Below are 6,707 nucleotides of genomic sequence, written 5' to 3'. Positions count from 1 at the left end.
AGTAACAACATACTGATACCGGTTAGTAAAAACCATGAATTAATGCTTTGACAAGTCTGCAGACAGACGGCAGGCAAAAAACCTTTTAAAATGCGTGTTTTCTAAATGGAGATCGGCTAAGCTAACGCAGTATATGCTCCGACCGTCCACACTCACAACAACGGCCTATACAGACATAAATAAACCAGCGACTGTATTCGCCATGACACAGACAGTCTGTGGTTTGTACTTGTTTAACTTTTGTCTAGTTTCTGAACAGATATGAGGAGCTGTGAGCTTGAGTGCTAACAGCTAACGGCTGATGTTGTTTTTCTGTGATTCTCATTGAAGATGACGTCACGGCTCCGCCTACACTGCGTTACTATAGTTACTGCCCCAGCTACTAAACTGTAATGGAAACGCAGCATAAAGTGAGCCAGTCCTAACAAGGCCTAACGAGGCCTAGCCATACCGAGCGAGGCAGAGCGAGGCCCTGTAGTGGAAATGCGCCATTAGACTCTGACGTCACTGTCGAGACGTTAGTGGCCGACACCGCCTACTTTAGGCTTCTCGGCAACTCTGCAGAATCCTATGGGTGACATCACGGACACTACGTCCATTTATATATACAGTCTATGGTATTTCGCCTAAGTTTTAATACACCCTGGTTTTGGTGAGAAGAAAGGGTATTAGCAAATCATTTCACTTATTACCTCATCATTTTGCTAAGCATATAGAGATGTGGTCTTATCATGAGTATTTTAAAATATTTTAATGATGACTGACTTTCTTCTATTCCTGGCAGAATTGGGCTTCCGTACTTGCTTAAATACAGTTATATAGTAACATGATTTCCTCCAATTCAACTAGTCTGCTACCTTCTTAGTTTAAGCTAAGTTCCGGAGAACACATCCACTCACATCCGCATCATGTTACTCCTTGCACGGGACCACCCAAAGTGGCTAATCCGGGGGAGCAGACATGTCGTCTGAACAATGTCAAGGCAGGTTTGCTTTCTTAGCCTTGGCTCTGGGTTTCCTGTTCCTGTGAGCATCTCTGCGCACAGACTCCTCCGAAGTTAATTACGGCCACAGCTTGCATGGAGGCATATCATTAGCAGTAATTGCACACAGCATCCCACTGCCATGTGCTTCCCTTTTTTTGTCCCAGATTTACACTGCACTGATCCATGAAGCAGTAGTGCATTTACATTCACACGCTACGAAATTGGAGCGTAGTGCATGCAGGGGAAGGAGTGATGCAACTACAGGCACTCTGTGTAGGAGCATGTGCTCACATTCATCCATTTAATAACCCCTTTTCCACGAAATTGGCAAATAAATGTAGGGTTTTTGGGAAGACCCACTAACAATAGGTAATTGATTCCTTTCCAATCGAGTGGTACAATAATGACGTATTTTTGAATGCCGACCCGGAAGTTAGCATCACAGGGGCTCCGTCGATAAAAAGCAATGGGATTTTTCTGAAATGTTTTAGGATATTTCAGAAAATGAAATCTGTGGCAAACACAAGTTATGATACTTTGACATTTTGTTTAGCAGGACACATATTAACACTGTTGAATTATTTTTGATCATCTACTGTTAGGCTATCAATAAACTACATCACTGTCGCAATGCTGAGCGTCACCACGAGTTTAAGACGCGTAGAAGCTTAGGACATTTGCAAGTGAGGTATTTACATCCGGAACCTACATCCTCATCAAGCTCCACTGGTTCCCCATCCCCCAGAGAATTCAGTACAAAATCCTCCTGATGACATACAAAGCCCTCCATAACCTGGCCCCATCCTACCTAACTGACCTCCTCCACAGACACACTTCCAATCGCTCCCTCCGCTCTGCTACTGCCAACCTCCTGTCCCTCCCCACCCGGACCAACCTCAAGTCCTGGGGCGGCAGAGCCTTCTCCGTTGCTGCACCCACCCTCTGGAACTCACTACCCCAATCCATCAGAGATTCTTCCTCCTTCACAGCATTCAAAACATCACTCAAAACCCACCTGTTCAACACTGCATTCAACCACTGACCCCCCCCCCCCCTATTTTTTTTTTGTTTATCCCTTTTTGTTTTGTATTTCTTTTTTTTCTTTTTTTTTTTTGTCTTTTTTAATTCTCTGTCAAAGCATCTTTGAGTTTCCTGAAAAGAGCTATATAAGTCCCATGTATTATTATTATTATTATTATTATTATTATTATTATTATTATTATTATTATTATTATTATTATTATTATTATTATTATTATTATTATTATTTACTGAAGTATTTAATTCAAAGAACAAAAAGTTCAAATCTTCAACTTGTGTTAATCAGAGATAATTTCAGGCCTCTAACCAAACACGTTAAAAAAGATGTTGACTTCAAGACGAGGGGACCGGAAGTGGTCAAATGCTAAATCATTCCAGGTTTTAGGACTTGTTCTTGCACCACTCTACTTTCAGTAGAGGAATATGCATTTCTCACTTTTTTTCAGGATGTCAACGTCATAAGTGTTTGTTTGTGATGAACCAGGGTGTGCATAAAACTGGGTGGGCAGGAACGGGTAACAAAATCACATTTCCAAAGAAAAAGTGTCCTTACTTGTTGTGTTGGACAATAACACTATAATGAAACGACCTGATTGGTAGTGTGACTTGTAGTTACAGCCTTCACACTGTTTGTCTGTTAATCTGGTGGCTTTGATAAAAGCATTCTAATTGTACTTTTTGTAAATAAATGATAATTGTCCAAATCCATGTTGGTTTTATTCATTTATTTCAATGCATGTCACATAGCATTTTACCAGAAAAGTTGCAAAATAAGCATGGTCACCCATGTGTCAGGTTTCTGTCAATGGGAGCAGATAGATACTTGTGACTACTGCTGAGTCATTTGCCCCAGGAATGAATGCCATTTGTAACCTACTGAAGACAAAAGATTGACATCTGGCTTTTGTCTTCAGTTGGTAAGGTTTTAGTTCAGTGGGAAAGGGGCTTCTAGGATTGGTTTAAAAGAAGGCGGGGTAAAAAACGCATCTAAATGGGTACTGCAGTTAACTTCAGGAAACACAGGGATTACTGAGAGACAGCATGTTTGTTGTGTAAGCATGTGTATAGGTGTATGTGTTTTCATATCAACAGTTACTCCCTCCTGCTAAGTTGTGGAACTGGTTGGTTCACACTGAACCGTAAACTGTACATTATCACATCTAAATGCAATCACCCTGTATAGATTTCAGTCAGTAGCTGAGGGGCCATTTTGGTAGGATGGATAGATATATAGATAGATAGATGGATATATATATATATATATATATATATATATATATATATATATATATATATATATATATATATATATATATATAGATAGATAGATAGATGGATATATAGATGGATATATAGATAGATAGATGGATATATATATATATATAGATGGATAGATAGATAGATGGATAGATAGATAGATAGATACTTCATTCATCCCAAATTGTGAAATGTGTGGAAAACAAGTATAAACATAATAACATTAAATACAAATGAAAGCAATAGACAGGAATATATGCATATACAGTAGAAAGGACACGATGAATATTATAACATTTAATGTAGCCTTACTATGAAGGCTGACCTAAATACGGTGCTTTTCTACAGATTACCTTATCTGCACTGGTAAGGTAAAACTAGGCCGATTAATAAAATGTGAAGTGCTTTGTAACTTTGACCCGCTTGACTGAATACACAAAAAACAATGAAGAAAGTTGAACCAATAAACTAAAACAAATTAACTGTATCACTATAACATGATGATGATGGTGATGAAGAATGCATCTAACGTTCCGCTGTTCATTAAAAAAACTGCGCATTAAACAAACCATCATGCTCTTACATTGAAAACCATGCGGAAATATCGTCATCAGCAGGCCATCACGTGGTTTCCGAAAATAACCGAGTGACACGAGTAGATTTTAGCCGAGACCGGCGGAAAGGTTGTCTCAAAACTCTGTGTGTGTAAAAAGACGATCCACAAGCAGAGATTTGAGATCCACAAGCAGAGATTTGAGATCATTTTCACAAATGCCTGATCGAAAGATCTTTTTTTTATTTGTAAAAATATTTTGCTTATTTGCAGATCCGTCTTACATTTGCAAATTTATTTGTGAGTTTGCAAATCTTTTAAATGCATTTGTGGATGGTGTTCTACATTTACAAATCACATATTCACACACAAATTATTTTTATGTTCACACAAATAATCATGAGACATATCTAAGCCCATAGAATACCAACATGCCCATTGTGAATACATTGGAGCAGACATCCCCCCAAGCTGCCCAAAGGACACACACAGTGGAAGCGATGTTGGCTCCACTTCAGTGAAAACTGCCCCCAGCATGATAAATCTCTCCACAGTGGTCACTGCTGTTCCTTTGTTTCACACGTGCATAAGTATCTGCTTATGTGTGTGGCACTGTATACCCCCCCCCCCCACCCCACACTTCACCTGCACAGGGTGGTGGATCGCCACAAGTAACAACAGTTACAACCACAAAGCCCAACATAGACTCAGATGGCGAGGAGTGGCCTGCGGGAAGAACAGACCTAACACAAAGTAGGAAAACCAACACAGCTGTAATAAACAGAGGCCGCGCCAGATGGGTTTATCTAAACTGTAAATCAGAGTTCTATTTCCACTGGGCTGTGCTGACCTTTTTTTATGTTAATGTTTTATTCTGAACAGCAGACAATCCCCACAGATATAAAAGAGCTTATTTAACTGGGAGTAAGTTTTGCTATTCTGAAGTTGGGATTCAGGTCATTATAGTACATTATCATTGCCCTATCCTTCATGTAACTGAATATACAAGGTATAATATGTAACTTCCTGCATTAAAATGTCAAAAACAAAGTTGTAACCGGATGAAGGATTTAAGTAATCGAAAAACTAGCTACCACAAGCTAAGCAGCTTTAGCTAACGTTAGCAGAACAGCATTGGTGAAACAAAGTTTTAAACGCAAAACTGCTCTGCTTAGTTGCTTTTTTTCACCACTTTTAATGACTGGGTCTGTTTCTTTAGAGAGGAGGAGACCTCTGTGGATAATTCGGCTCCTGGTAAAAACGTCCTGGATCCCGGATTTTGGAGTTATAATAAACAAGCTAAGCTAACGTTAAAGGTTAGCTCCCAGCCCCACAGTGTTTGCTGTAGCAAGTCAGAAAAAGGTTTACTGTTCGTCAAATAATACAATTAAATGTATTACATTGTTTTTCTTTAACTGTCATTATTGATAATTGTCCATAGTACAGTACATCCTCACTAACAGCTTCAATATTGCCTTCTAAAACAATCCATTCCTTTAGCCCTTCAAAAACCACAAGAAATGTCACATTGTATTCAGACATAAATGTTGACATTGTAAGAAAATACATTTTCTTTCAGACTTGATTAAATTAATCAGGAATGTTTCTGATAGAGACAAAAACAACTAAACCGGATAAAAGGCATGTTTGTGATGCTTAATTCGACTAATGTCACAGCAGGATTTGGAAAAACTTGTCCATGCTTTTATCTTCAGTAGACTCGACTACTGCAATGGTGTCTTTACAGGTCTCACTAAAAAATCTATTAGAAAGCTGCAGCTGATTCAGAACGCCGCTGCTCGAGTCCTCACTAACACTAAGAAAGTGGATCACATCACTCCTGTTCTGAAGTCCTTACACTGGCTTCCTGTGTGTCAAAGAATAGATTTCAAAATACTGCTGCTGGTTTATAAAGCTTTGAATGGTTTAGGCCCAAAATACATTTCTGACCTCCTGCTGTATTATGAACCATCCAGAACTCTCAGGTCTTCAGGGACTGGTCTGCTTTCTGTCCCCAGAGTCAGAACTAAACATGGTAAAGCAGCGTTCAGTTATTATGCTCCAAATATCTGGAACAAACTCCCAGAAACCTGCAGGTCCGCTGCAACTCTTACTACTTTTAAATCCAGGCTGAAGACTTTTCTTTTTGACGCTGCTTTGAATTGAACTATTCACATCTTAAACTGCACTGTAACTTTTATCCATGTATTTTTTCTTTTAATGTTTATTTTATTATCTTTTCTTTTTAATGACTGATTTTAAATGCCATTTTCTTAATGTCTTCCATTTTTGTAAAGCACTTTGAATTGCCTTGTGTTGAAAGGTGCTATATAAATAAACTTGCCTTTCCTTGCCTTGCCTTAATTTAACATAGAGTGAAGCTCAATTCTGACGATTGTGTGAATTTCACTTTTCGGTCCTGAGTAACAGCCCGATTGCAAATCAAATGCAGCAGCAGAATGCTAAATCACCTAAAAAGGTATATATTGATACAGTTGTGTTGGTATTAAACTCTCTCTACTTGGTATAGTAGTAGTTCAGACCTTTAACATCCAAACAGGTCAATTTCTAGAATTTCTGTTTAATTTCAGACACTATATTTTTCCATTTCCCCTTTTTAAATCAGTCAGTTTGCTTTAGGGCAGCTGTGGTCAAATGGAAACTGAGTGTAGAGTTATGAAATGTCTGACAGTAGACAGAGTCAGGTCAGTGGTATGAAATGAGAGCAGGCGAGGGGGGAAGGGAGAACTACAGCTGAGCCTCTATAGCAAAATGATCAGATCAGGAGACAGACCCACCTCACCTTCACCGGCCCAAAGCCACTGAGCTGCACACATTATGCAACAGACATACTTTATTAATCCTATTAAT

Source organism: Trematomus bernacchii, unplaced genomic scaffold (genome assembly GCF_902827165.1).
Source record: "Trematomus bernacchii unplaced genomic scaffold, fTreBer1.1, whole genome shotgun sequence".
NCBI lineage: Eukaryota > Metazoa > Chordata > Actinopteri > Perciformes > Nototheniidae > Trematomus > Trematomus bernacchii.
The sequence above is the reverse complement of the archived record's forward strand: the minus strand, read 5'-3'. Positions refer to the sequence as shown.